This window comes from Neofelis nebulosa, chromosome 2 (genome assembly GCF_028018385.1).
Source record: "Neofelis nebulosa isolate mNeoNeb1 chromosome 2, mNeoNeb1.pri, whole genome shotgun sequence".
Lineage (NCBI taxonomy): Eukaryota > Metazoa > Chordata > Mammalia > Carnivora > Felidae > Neofelis > Neofelis nebulosa.
The window spans coordinates 87577992-87593174 of NC_080783.1; the positions used below are offsets into that span (position 1 = coordinate 87577992).

Consider the following 15183-nt stretch of genomic DNA (forward strand, 5'->3'; position numbering starts at 1 on the left):
CATTTTCTCTTTAAGATAATAGAACTTAACTGGGCCCTTCATTGTCTTAACCCAATTGTTGACGTAATGGGAGGACTTGGGATACTTTATTAGGTACATAGAGGCTCTTGTCCTTTCAAATCATATTTTAGAATAAATCAATCATTCAATTGGGTTAATAATAATATATCTAAAATGTATTGAGACCTTACTACATGCTTGATACTTTGCTAAGCATATAACATGATTTAACTTAATGTTACTGCAATGTAAGGTCCACGTGGGCAGAGATTTTCATCTACTTTTGTAAATGTTCACTAATGGGTCTCCAATACCTCAAACATTGTTGAGCATGTAAATGTAAATGTTCACTGAATATTTGTTGACTCAACTCTCACAATGAACTTTTGAAGTATGTAAAATAATTCTACCCATTTAGAGACAAGGAAGCTAAGGCAAAAAGGTTAAGTAACTTGTCCAAGGTCAAGTTTGGATATGGGACAAGTCTCATAAGATTTTTATCTGGTATTCTGCTAGGTGATGAAAAAATAAACAAACACAAACTGACCACCTAGTACATACATGGCAGGGCTGGAATTAACTGCTGTGAATGAAAATGCATATGGCCTATGTAATTCTCATATGGCATGGTGTGAAGTACAAGAGACTAAGGGATCTTAGAGGTGGAATTGACCTCAGATGATTTTGGAAAAACAGCAATTGCCATTAGAACCCACATAAGCAATAATTGTTTTCATAGGGCCATAAGTATCAGCCATTAACCAACTCAAAATTGCATGATTGGAAGTCATTCTGGGCATCTTAATATACTATCTTTACATGATATCTTCTCAGTTTTTATCTGGGTCAAGTCACTGCAGTGACCACCAGTCAGACATGCTGCTTCAACTGACAACTGTCTCAAAACCCCATGGTCTGGGTTCTAGTATCAGAGGCTGAAGAAACACTTAACGTCCTTCAGAAAAAAATCTTTCTTAAGGTAGTTTTGGTCTCAAGTCTGCCTTTGAAGTAATGGGGCATAATCAATCCAAATTTTCACAGGTTATCAAAGGTAATATTTTCTATTTCTAGTCTCTCCTCAAAATCTTGTCACCTTCCATGACAGAATGCCAAGAAATACAGAATCAAAGGAGGCATTTTTATCTGCCTTTTTAGAACTAGTTAAAATGATGTGATTAGAAAGTATATAGAGTATAAATGCAAGATTATGAAAATGTTTATATAGTGAGTTATATCTTTCAGAATCCCTTAGGTACTCTGGTGATACTATTCTTAATTTTACATATATAATATGTTTATGTTATATGTAGTTTTAAATATACAAAGTATAAAAATATTTAAAATATAATATATATTATATAAAAACATAAAATGTATTTATATATTTTATATTTTGTATGTTTTATATATTTATATATGATATATATAAATATATATTAAACAGATATATATGAATAAATGCATATTCTACTATATAGAAACATTTAATGCAAACATTTAAATAATTATGTGAATATATATTTATATATTTAATATATTTACATTCATAATATTAGATATAAAATATATATTAAATGTCTATGAAATATATGCAAAATATTTCACATATAAACTGTAAAACATGTATATTGTTTTCTTTTTTTTTGTTTGTTTTGTTTTGTTTTTAATACCACCATCTGGCTCTACATGTGAAAAGCCATGTACATCTGGCTCATACATGTGTATGTAAGGTGTATTGTTTTTTCAAAGAACATGAAATAATATTTTTAAATGCTTTATCTTGTTTCCTTCTCACAAACACTGAGAAAGTAGCAGTCTTGGGTGTGATCACACTGGTTTTAACACAGCCAAACTCTCCAAAGTTGCCTCTAATGACTTTCCTAGAGACAGACTACAGCGTCCACTTCCATTTCCTGATGCCATAAATAATCATCCTCAGATGACAAGTCAAATTACAAGGCCTTTGCTATCATTCATTCCACTCATTTTGTTCTAGGAAGAGTAATGCAGAAGTTAAAGTCAATAGATGACTATAATATACAGCATACTTTTTATTAAGCAAATAACTTGAAAGTGCTATAAATACGAACTAAAAATGTAAAAAGCACATGGTTATAAAGCCAAGTCCATCATGGGGTCCCTGTAAACAGCAGTAAAAGTCTTTGAATATTGTGGTTTACAAATCTGATTTCAACAGCCAAACTTATAAAACAGTTTACGCTTTTCTGTTGTCAAGGGAGAAAAACTTGCCAAATTGTTCATTTTAAGTAAATACAACATCACCAATTAAGGAAGGCAAAATTTAAACACATGCCTATGATAATCAGGACATAGTTTGCTTCTGATTTCACTACTGATTTTAACAGAACAGTGTTCCTTCCATTTTCCCACAGCACCCAAGTGACCCCACACATACTTTTAGAAACTTGTAATCACACAGTGCAAATAAAAGGACACTTTACTGGAAAATACACAGTGTGGTACAATAATCCATCATTTATGAAAAATAGAATTCAGCCTTTTCTTTTTCCTCAGAGATTCAACTACTTTTTGAGGGTGAACTTTACTGCAATTTAAAGATTTATGTTAAGCCAATGAGCATTTTTTTTCCATTCCCATTTAAACTTTTTATTCAAAAATGAAAAGAGACTAAAGAGATATGAGTTTAAATTCTAAAGCATTTAATCTCATTTACAGAGGAATTGCTCTTAATTCTACATATTTTCATCTCCACAAAAAGTTAACCTGAATGGGATTCGCTTTCCAGGTATTTTAGAATTTACTTTTATTTCCTTTATACGTTCCTCTTTTCTCCATTGATGGGTGATCTTTTCTTTCAAGCCCAAAAGGAATATTTTTGAAAGCCTAAGAATTTTCAATAACAATATACAATTTAAGTCTCAACACGCAAGCCAAAGGCATTAGCTTTGAGCACCACTCTTAACCCACTGAGAGATTTAATTGGTGTTAAAGCTGCTTACACCAAAGAATAGTTAGAATGGAGGGATTTTATTATTATTATTATTATTATTATTTATTTGAGTGCAGTTGACACACAATCTTACATTACGTTAAGGTGTACAACGTAGTGATTCAACTTCTGTATATGTATGTGACGCTCCCCCCAAGGACTGAAGGCTTTTTAAGTTTTATACCCAACATAGCATTAATGGTGTTAAAACCACCCTAGAGATGAAAAAGCTGATTGTAATGGGTGCCCTTTGTATATTTATTTTTTCAACTTCAGTAATGGGAGGAGGAATCAACCCGGTTTGGATGACGAACATTCACTACCATTCTATTAAGGGATAAGAACCACAAAAGAAAACCCTCAAATTTTTCCGGAATCCAGTGTTTTAGATAATATGATCCAGAATTGTGCATCTGCCAGAACTTTTCTTTCTGGGGATCTTATTTTGAAATATCCCCCTTTCCTGCCAAACTGCTGTTTTCATGGTATTCCCATGTTACACTCACATGCTGTTATTATTTTTTTTATTTGGAAATACTGGAGAGCTAACATTTCAGAAATGTTGCTAAAGGAAATGCTATTACAAACAACTTTCTAGGCTTCTTGTCACTTTTTTGGTTAGCTTTTACATAGAGATCAACATCAGGTGTAGATAGTTGTGTTAGCATCTGAGACCTCCTGACACTTTGAGTCTGGGAGGATGTTCAGGGCAAAGCTGGTGGCAGTTAAGATCATCTTACCACTCTGAAGTGTCCAGGGAAGGAGATCAAGAAAGAAATGGCAAAATAAGGTTATATCAGGCTCTTAACCCCAAGAGATTCCAAAACACTTCTCCAACCATCACATGGATTACATAACAAAGTACTGAATTGTCTCCACTCATATTTTCCAATCCGACTTCTTGTATTAGGAATTGCCCTGTTGTACCACTTATTAAATTACTGAAATAAGAATGCCTTACCCAAAGTTGATTGAAAAGAAAAATCAAGTTTTTAAAATTTCTTTCAGCCTCCTGCCTGATTCCTTTCATGAGGCTGTAGTATATACTGCTTTGCTCTCTCCAGCACACGCTTTTAGAGCTTGCAAAACTTTGCACGTAACTCCCTGTGTCAGAGTGGGAAGAAGGGGTAAGTTTGGGCTTAATATATATACTGTTGGTCATTTAATATCTCTCTTTTTTTCACATGCTCAGTGTAAATAGAAGTCATATTTTCAATTCCCAACTTGTAGCCTGAGAAGCTAAATTATGAAACTTTAGGTGACTTGCTTGAAACACAAATCACGATTAAATCTGGAAATAACTGGAAGAGGGAATGCAGAACATTTTAACAGCAGTGCTTTGTTTTAACCACCTAATTCCCATGTAGATATTGTAGAAATACAAAATAAATGATCAGTTCAAAAAAGAAGGGTATGTGGACAATATCTACCAATGATTCGTATTTGTGCTATCTACCCTTTTAAAGAGAAGTAAAAATTCATACAGTGAAAATCGTTTACTTTTAGACTAAATTGTCTAGTTAAATGGTCAAATCTAACCATATTTTTACATTTTCAGTGTTGATAAAGAACTGGCAGTTAACTGTCATATCCCTGTCATTCAGCCATATGGAAATTCCACGACTGCTTTTCTCAGTAATAGATGTATCCATGTGTTCTACTTCTAATGCATTCATCTGTCTATGATGTAAATCTTCATTGCCTTTCATGTATAGGCCTAATATTTTTATTTTGCTGGTAATATATCTGACGTGTCTAGGTCGATAATGTATTCCTATAGTTTGAGTCTGGATGTTTTGTTTAAACTCTATAGCATTTAGTAGAACTTTGAATTACTTAATGAATAACTTTGTTGATGATGATGATGATGATGATGATAATGATAATGATGATGATGCTAACTTCAGTTATGTTGTGCCAATATTGCGTAATATTATCACAGATGTAATTTGCTTTCAGTTGTAAGCCTATCTGGTTTCTTTTTGTGAACCAGAGTTGAAAAAGATATTTGTTTCACAGGTTATGGAAATACTACATATTCAGAAAAAAAAAAGGAAAGAAGAAAGAGAAAACATATGTAAATAGCAAAAACCTATCATGTGTATAAAGACAAATGATACATTTTTTCTTTAAATGGAATCAGATGCAGTTTAAGGTGTAAAGATTCAGTTCATCCAGACATCTTTTATGACTTGATACAGTGTCAGTAAAACTTTGTCATTTGAGAGCTGTTCAAAACTTTGATAAATTTGTATATAAAGTAAGTGGTTACTGAGCTAAGGCAGTAGCTGATTTTGAAAGCGAAATTACTAAAAAAAGAAAAAATGGCATAGGGCAATAATCCAGACAAAGGGCGCTATGAAGTAAAAATATGCTTTCCATGAGAAAATATTATATATTAAATATAGGAATGGGTTCTCTCCTGGTGACAGAAAACAGGCCACAGCCAAATCAAATGAGAAGAGCCTTATAGATGAATATGAACATCAGAGAACAAAAATAAAAAAAACAACACAATGAGTTTTCAGGCATGACAATTCCACCACAGAGGTAACAGCATGGCAAGATTCTAAGAAATTAATGCTTGGGATTTATGTGGGGGGGGGGAAGCCTAGCTGGAGAATGAAATGATATTCATATTTAAGTGTACAGGACAATTTCTTTTCTTTCTTTTTTTTTTTTAATTTGAAAGAGAGAGAGCATGCACAAGGGAGAGAAAGGAAGAGACACAAAGGAAGAAAGAGAGAGAGAGAGAATCTTAAGCAGGCTCCATTCTCAGTATGGAGCCCAGCAGGGGGCTTGACTAATACCACCCTGGGATAATGACCTGAGCCAAAATCAAGAGTCTGATGCTCAACCTATTGAGCCACCCAGGCACCCTGAATACTGGACAATTTCAATGCTGATTTTATATACTGACTCAGATACTAGACCGTGCTTAGCAGTATTTTAACTGGGTGGGTGGTATTTAAATCTGCCCTCCAGATAGACATAAATAGAGAGAGCTACCACTACATATTGTGTGTGCATATTTGTTTTTACCCTTGTGAAAATGTATTCTCAGAGGGTACAGAGGGGAGTAATAAATGACAACTTCGAAGCTTTTTTTTTTTTTAAATCTCTAAACTCCGGGCCTCATGGGTGATCAAGAATATGCTACAATGTATCCTGAATTTTTCAAACATAAAAATTTGAAGGAGGACATAAAAATATATATTATAGACATAGGCAGTTTAAGAGAAGTCTTAAGCTAAATAATCAACATTCAAGAGGAAGTGGTGGGGTGATTTATTTAGATTGTAAAAATAAGTTAAATTCATATATATGTATAAGATATATGTAATTTATAATTTTATAAGATATATAAATAAATACATATTTAACTTTTCTTCAATCTAAATATTGTAATATGTAATTTTTTAACGTGTATTTATTATTGAGAGACAGAGAGAGACAGAGCATGAGCATGGGAGGGGCAGAGAGAGGAGGAGACACAGAATCTGAAGCAGGCTCCAGGCTCTGAGCTGTCAGCACAGAGCCCGACACGGGGCTTGAACTCACAAACTGCGAGATCATGACCTGAGCTGAAGTCAGACGCTCAACTGACTGAGCCACCCAGGAGCCCCTAAATATTGTAATATATATAGTATTGATTTTCTTAAAGCATTCTCAGTTTCCACTTTAACTGGGCAATTTGATCATCCTAATACCACTTATATTATTAATAATGACTCATTTTCTTAGAGTACTTACAATGTGACAAGAAACTGCAGTAGGTATGTTACATCTCGTTTAGTCCTTATAACCATTCAATGTAGTGGGTTCTCTTATTGTTGCCCATTCTACAGGTTAGGAATCTGAGGTTCGGAGAGGTTAAGTCATATAGCAAATAAGTGCCAGAGCCAAAGTCAAGTGCAGGGCTGCCTGATTTCAAGCCCATGGGAACTTCTACCCTGCCCCGCTGCCTGCCTCTCCATATGGTTGGTAATACTGTCAAAGTGCTAAGGACTTAGAGAGATGGCAATAGCCTCCCACGATAGTCAAGTACTTCCAATACTTCCAACCTAAGGCCTTATCTGATGTGCTGAAACTGCTGGCTGAGATGATTCTAGGTGGTGCACATCACTGTAGACCTAAGAGGGAAAATGAGTTGCCTTAGGTGAGATTAGTGAATCACAGGACAGCAACAGAGCTGATGGCTGAATACTCTCTGGATTGCCCATCGGAACAGCTGATGATGGCATCTGGGTGGCACAGAGCCATAACCACCGTGAGTCACTCACCATGTTCCAGGTGACTGTATGTAGCCAGACAAGAATGAATATGGAAGTAGAGATGCAGGGTGGGGATCGGGACCCCTGTTAAGTAAAAGGGCTAGCAACCCAGCCAGATCTCTCAGTTTTTTAGTCCTTGACTCGTGTCATCACTTAATCTTTTTTCAAAGACAGACAGACATACATCTAGCCCACAATAGTATGGGCACATGCACTCTCATCTATAAACTCCTTAGCACTTCCCTCATCCAAGTCAGGAAGTTTCATTCTTCTCTGTGCCCAACCAGAGTCTGCCTGTTTAATTCTGGGTTGCTACATAGGAGTAAAGCTTCAGGATCAGCATTTAGGAGGGAAAGCAGATAAGAACCACTAATCTATGGCCTCCTTCCAACAGCTAATGCTGCTTCTTTCAAAAAAAAAAATGCGCATTCCTTCTCTTACTTTGAAGATTACAGGTGTTGGATTTTTAATTTGAATCTCAACTCTATCCCTTAACAGAAGTAAAATCTTATTCAAGAAGTGTAAGTTCTTTGTGTCTCTTTTTTCCTATCTGTTAAATGGGGCTGATAATATCCACACCAAGGACTGTTGTGTAAATTAAATGCCCCAATATATGCAAAACACCCAGTGCAATATCTAGTGTATCATAAGCATCTAATAAACACTAACCATTGTGAATTATGAGATTATTATCAATGTCTTATATTGCAATCATGATTGTAATAATCAGTAAGTGAACAGAACAATACTCTCCTCATCCTCCACCCCAGTGCTTCTCACGTTTTTCAATATTTACTGAGCATTTACTATGTATCAGGTATTATTAGATTATAACCTTAGCTGTTGCATAAATTCAATATATATGTTAATTTACATAAAATGAAAAATAATACAGATACAATTTTTGACTGCTACTTGGCTCTCAGTTAAAAAAAAGTACTTGTATACAACCCCAAGAGTTTATCTGTGATTAATTTCTGCCAGGTAGAGTGTATTTCAAGACTTGGAACATGTGTTGAAATCATTGGGTTTTGAAGAACTATCCATTAAAGGCTTTCTGAACTGTGACAATGGATATTGACAGTGCTTGTCAGACTAAACCACTATTGATTGGCTCACATCATGTGTATAGCAAAACCAATTTCTTTCAAGTGCTTCTTCCTAACTGAAATACATTATTGAGCCTTCCTCTCTGTTTATTATAACACCCAAGCTCATCGTATGTAACACATCTAGCAAAAAGGTTTCTCAATGAAGGAAGCAGCAAACTATAACACAGACAGAAGTGAAGGCACTTAGCAATCCAAATAGTCTTGTACTGTAAGATGCTATTTCTCTGGAAAATATCGATCCCTTGTAGAGTCTTGTTTTTATTTTACAATCTTCCTGAATATGGAAAGATCATGGACTAACAGAGCTTTGCTATTGTTTAATGATCCTGTGACTCTCATGGTTTCTACCCCTGAATGAAACTATTTTAAGTATTGCGTGTATGTTTAAATGTGGGAAAGAAAGTGTTTATGTTGGGTCACTGCTAACCTGCCCACAAACACACACAGCACTACACACACACACACACACACACACCCAGGGTTGTGACTTTTCCCAAACTTTAGAATGTTTTCTCCAGTGAGTGATTCAGGCCGACTTTGGCCATATGCTATGTATTGAACAGTTTTATTATTAATTTGAATTTGCATTGTTCCTTTCTTCCCAAGAGGGCATATTTCTTACTAACATAATGCTTTTACATAACAAAGAGCAGTTCTCATAATACCCCATGAGTGGGAAGAGTTCCAGATTTATTTTTTTATTTGAAATTATTTTTATTAAAAAAAAACTAAAAACATACCTTCCACAAGGACTGACTGATCATATCTCATGCTTCTTGCAATGTCCCAAGAGCGTTGCTGGGCCCAAAGGAACTTTAGTTCTAGTTTTTACTTCTTAAGAAGCTCACAGTTTACTGTATGTAAATGCCTGGGGAAATCAGGGTAATCCTAAATTCTTAGCATAATTCTCAGGTTATTCCTAAAATTGCCACCCCTGTAAAAAATGATCCTTACAACTCACATGAGTCCCTCTGATGAAAAAACAGGCGAGATTTTGGTTAACTCTACAAATGCTGAATTAAGTGTAGTATGGTGCTGCCTACGTGTAGCTGGAAACTAAAAAAAAAAAAAAAGAAAATGGTGGGGGGCACCTGGGTGGCTCAGTCGGTTAACTCTCCAGTCTTGGTTTTGGTTCAGGTCGTGATCTTCTTTCTGTGAGTTCAAGCCCTCTGTTGGGCTCTGCACTGGCAGTTCGGAGCCTGCTTAGGATTCTCTCCCTCCCTCTTTCTGCCCTTCCCCACTCACGCTGTCTCTGTCTCTCTCTCTCTCAAAATAAGTAAATAAACTTTTTTTTTTTTTTTTTTTTTTTTTGCTTAGAAGGGTGGTAATTGCTACATGAGCAAAATATGTCATTCTTTAAAGCCCCTTATTAAGGAACAGAGTTCCAAGTTTACTTGAAAGTTCTAGATTAGGGTTTATCCCAAGATAAAGATCCCTTTGAGTCTTACCTCCTGCTCCATGCTATGGCCCAGGAGAATGGCTGCACTCAGCACCCTCGGTCATGCCCTTCCTCTGGCTTTGCCCCTTGCCCGTGGCCTTCTCACTCCCACATTCCCTCTCTCTGAGACAAGCTCCGGTCTTGGGTCCATTCCCTTGGCATTCTTTGCAGGGGTCACAATGTCCTGAAGAACGATTGCTTGTCAGAGTGGCAGCCTCCCATGCTTTTGTCAGAGAAAGACCAGGAAATGTCAGGCCAGTCAGTTAGTCCCTCACAACATAGTTTTAGTGGGACAGAACCCTCTATTAGAGGAATCATTTTGACATAAGCTTCTAGCTATTTCTCTAAAATGTGCGTGCGAACCACCGAAACCCTCCCCCACAAGAGCGTATTGAAAATGCACAGGGTATGCTGAGCAGATCTGGGGACACAGTATGTAGTCTATGGCTAAGTGTTCAGGGATAGTGGAGCAGTTTGTCCTCACAAATGCTGACAGACAGCTGCAGTTTGCAGCTGGCAGTGAGCTTAAGCTCGCTAAACAAAGATCTAGCTGGAGCCCGGTGAATACTTGGCTCCATTGCAATAATCATAATTCATAACATACATTTCTAAAGGAGGGGAAAAAATAGGAAAAGGCCCATAAAGGCAGATATCATTGTGACACTTGATGTGGTCAGGATACAGGCTGCTTTATTTGTTGTCCGTTTTGAACCTATCTGGGGTCCTGTACTGACACGGTGGTCACTGTGTGTTTGTCAAATGACACTGCTTTATGCTTTTCAGCCTCATCTTCAGATTAACCCTTTTTTCCACTAAAAAAAAAATAGGAATGGGAGATTTACCTTCTGTCAAAAACCAGTTATTATCTCAAATATGTATTTTTTAATGAGTTCATTGTAATCCAATTGCTAAGCTTTTTCTTGTTTTTGACCATCAGATGACCCCCTTCTTGGGCACAGTTCATGCTAGAGTCACAAAAACTTGAAATATTAACTCTGGAGTGAATTTGAGGGAACACAGGGTAAATGGTCCTAACTCCTGAGATGAAGAAAAAGACACCCAAATTGTTTAAGCCACTTGCTTAAGGCTACACAGTAAGAAGCAGAAAGGTAAAGATTCAATTCTAATTTCTCAACCACCATTTGTGGTTTTTTGTCAGCACATCCTTATGTCTCTCTAATCCCAGATTTAATTTTATTAGAAAAACTATCCATAAATCCAGAAGATTGCTTCAGAGGAGGCCATTTGTTGCTCTAGGCGCCCACTACTGGCCTGATTCTTCCAGTGGCCAGGAATTTTATATCCGAATCTCAATGAAGTCATTTAACTGTTTCATTCTACATATTTAGAATTAGAGAATTTTTAATAGGATATGGAAATATATTTAAATTTGTATGCATACTCATGCATAATAATATGAAAAATACATGCCCCCCCAAAGGGAAATTACAGTAGCCTTTCCCTTGACATGTAGCAATGCTAAGCGTTTTGCTATTATCCTTTCCTTTAACTTTTGGTAACCTGAAATCTGTAATAGATTATTATGATTTGGGGTCTTGAGCCTTGCCTTTCCCTGGGGGGGAGAGGATCCTGTTGCCAATTGCCAGGACGCTCCTCCTGACACAGATGTCACTGAGGAGAGTGCTTTGCTGGATATCCTCTCCATGTGTTTCGGCCTAAATTAGGAGGGGAGAAAGAAGATTGAGCTACAGATGGGAAAATGTATTTCACTGAGTTCCAACTCCTCTGAAATTCAAACTTTTGGACTATTGAACAGGCTAAGATCTTGGTTTTCTTCAAACATGTTTACTCTAGACAAAGTAGAACTTCTGGTCTTGGAAAAAAATGTCTTTGGGTTTTAAAGGTCTCCGAAAGCTTCTTGAGACATTAAGTACCTCTTACATAAAATAACACAGTGATGATTTAAGGCCAGAGGAACTGGAAATGAGTGGATTAAATGACCTTTAAAATACACATAGGTTTAAAATTGAAAGGAAAGTGCACTTAGCAAAAAAGCATTCGGGATTTATTTCTAAAATACGGTTGGAAACATTAAGCAAACTCAAAATGAGGCGACGCGCACACATCCTCATTTTGACTTAAAGATCTACTTTAAATAACACAACAGATGTAGTCATCAGAATCTATTCCAACAGGGACACTGTGAATGGTGAGAAAGACATGGTAAGACTTGAGTAATAATAAGAACTACTGTCATTGTTATCCCTTAATCCTTCAAACTGTCAAAGCAGAACCAAGAGTAAAAGAGGAATATTCTAGCAGGATCTGACTCCCTCCCTGTTTTGTCAAGCAGTTCATTTAGGAAATTTCCACCAGGAAGTATTCCCTTAAATTAGTCATCAGAAAGCAAGTTTAGCTATTTTCACTTAATAGCACAAGAGAAAAAAAAAATGAAAAAAAAAAAAAAAAAACACCTGTGGATTTTAGTCTGAAAACATTCCTGACAACACAAACAGGTGCTGGCTTATGTAATAGCTAAGAAATCAGAGGGGGACAGAGCTCTTGCTAAGGAAAATTGAACTTAATTTTTCCATTGTGAGGGAATGGCCAACTGAGAATTATGTGCTCTGGGTCACATAACATTTTGGCAAAAATATTTATTTTGCCAATTTTGTGGCCACATGAAATAAACTGCCATTGAGACACTAGATGAAGTCAAGAATGAGGGTAGGGCAAGGCAGATCTTCATAGTTCAGTTTGGAATTTAATGGTACTCCCTATACTCTCCTCAAACCTGATACATAGTCGGCCGTCAGCAAAAAGATGTTTAAAAATTGGGTAGTGTCTGAGCAAAATGCATGGTAGAAAGCATACAGAATTTTCTATTAAGAGATCTGATCTCAAATTCACAGATCCACCATTAAGAAAGTGTGTGACTTCATGGCCCTGAATCTCAGTTTCCTCATCTGTGTAATAGGAATACAAATATCTCAACTGCCATGTTAGAAGGATTAAATATTATGATGTAAAAGATCACAGTGCTTTGTATGTACACAAGTAGATTAGTATCTTTATACTTTTCCTCCCTTTTTTCCTCATCTTCATCATCCTTAACATCATTAACATAAGTTACTGGTTACACTGGACTCTATAAAAGTGAGTCAAATGGAGATGATCTGTGGGCTTTGGGAACCAACAGTTAAAAATCATAATATCAGGGCACCTGGGTGGCTCAGTCAGTTAAGCATCCGACTCTTGATTTTGGCTCAGGCCATGATCTCAAGGTTTGTGAGATGGAGCCCCGTGTCAGGCTCTGTGCTGACAGTTGAGAGCCTGCTTGGGATTCTGTCTCATTCTCTCTCTCTGCCCCTCCCCTGCTTATGCACTCACTCTCTCTCAAAATAAACTTTAAAAATAAAATAAAATAAAATAAAATAAAAATCACAAGACACAATGGTATGTCTTAATAGAATGCAGATATGGACACTTGATGAAATTTGGACTATGTATATAAAAATTATGTTAAGCTTATATTAGCTATCAGTAAAGAGCTAAGTCCATATGGTATAGGAAGAGGCTTAGAAATTGTTTGTTGAGACAGAGTACATTTTCTTACACTTTCACACATTGTATACTAAATTTTCTAACGGCATGAGTGTTTATTAATTACAGCTTTGATGGAAATAAATGTGCCGGCAATATAAATCCTTCTAGGTGAATGTATGTGCCACTACCATTTTTGCTAATAATAATAATTTTATAAATAACAATAATAAAAATCTTTAATTTTATACATTACCTTAAGATTGAAATCTTGTGTCTAACCTAATAGAATCGGCAGAAAGTTTGCTTTGATAAATTCGGCAGCAACATTACCTTATATAAAAATTGTTATCAGAATTGTGTCAGAAGTGCATCCCAGGCCATGCAGACTCAGGGCACACAAATGTGTCTGTTAATAATCACAACTAAAACATCTTTTATATATTAAGAAAAATTTAAAGACCCTTAACACTTGATTAATTACAGATGGAATGTCAGTCCTGGAGAAAATCTAAATATATGAGGAGCTGAATTAGGAGTGTGTATGGTGGGGACAGGGGTGAGGGATTAGGTTAGTAGGAAGAAGACCCTTTGCTTTGCTGATGCAGATCATAGGGTCATATCCACTACTTTCAAGCAAGATTAGCTCTGACCAATAGAGTAAAAGAAAACTTGGAAAGTATGAATGTAAGCTTCCACACCATACCACCAGATGGAAATGATTGGTTGTACTCATTGTCACTCACAAATTCTACTTTAGAGACATTGGCCTCCTTACTTTTTCTTGAGCACATCCTAGCTCAGGGCCTTTGCACATGCTGCTTCCTCTGACCTAAGCATTCTTTCTTCAGATATTTACATAGCCACCTTCCTCACTTCCCCAGGTCTTCCCCCAAGTATCATCACTCACAGGTTCCCCCTCTCTGTTCAAAATCACAAGCTTTCCCCCGCTTAGGTGTTCCCAATTTCCTTTCCATTTTTTTTAAAGTTTTTAAATATATATTTTACTTCCTTTTTTGGCATCTCTATTTCCCCCACTAGAATATTAGCACCATAAAAACAGAATTTTTGCCTGTATTTTGTCATACTGTATTTATTTTTCAGAGACTCTATTCTCAGTACCTAAAACCTTGCTGGGCAAATGATAAGGACTCAGTCTACATTTGTTGAATACAAGACTACTCTGAAGTCTTTTCATAGAAAAATAAAATCCCTGATTCCTTTATTTTCAACATTTTTAACCTATGTGGATAAAACCCTATGTTCCAGGAAAGTAAATTTTCACATGAAATTCTATTAAGAAGGAAAATTGTAATTGTCACTATCATTAAACAACAGTCTGAGTTTACATCCACAACAGATTTGATAAGAGAAACAGACCCTGGTTCCAGGCCCTTTTCTTTAAACCTTGGACATCTAGAAAAAGTTGTGATATTCTTTTCTTATTCATTTATTCATAGATATGAATGTGAAATAATGTTGTTATCCCTCCTATCTTATTTAAATACGAAAAAGAGAACCCATATGCAAAATACATTAAATACCTTCTAAGGATACTTATACACCCAAAGTTATAGTAATATTATTCTAGAGGGTACTTATTTGGAGGAAGGTGAATGAGAGATGAAGGAAAAAAATGTAAAACTGGAAAACTTGCTTAGCTAACAATAATAAGAATCACAAGAATGATGAGGATGATAAACTCAACCCTCTGTAGCAGTTTAAGAGAGAGAGGGAGAGGGATGCCTGGGTGGCTCAGTCAGTTAAGCATCTGACTCTTGATTTCGACTCAGGTCATGATTTCAGGATTTGTGGTATCAGATACAACCCCAAGTCGGGCTCCATGAAGACAGTGTGGAGCCTGCTTGGGATTTTCTCTCTCTC

At 36.2% G+C, this 15183-nt stretch overlaps 1 protein-coding gene across 6 annotated transcripts in view; it reads right to left on the reverse strand.

Moving 5' to 3' along the window:
- Positions 1 to 15183, reverse strand: part of ARHGAP15 (Rho GTPase activating protein 15) — a 573492-nt gene that overhangs the window by 214321 nt on the left and 343988 nt on the right. The gene's annotated exons all lie outside the window — the stretch shown is intronic.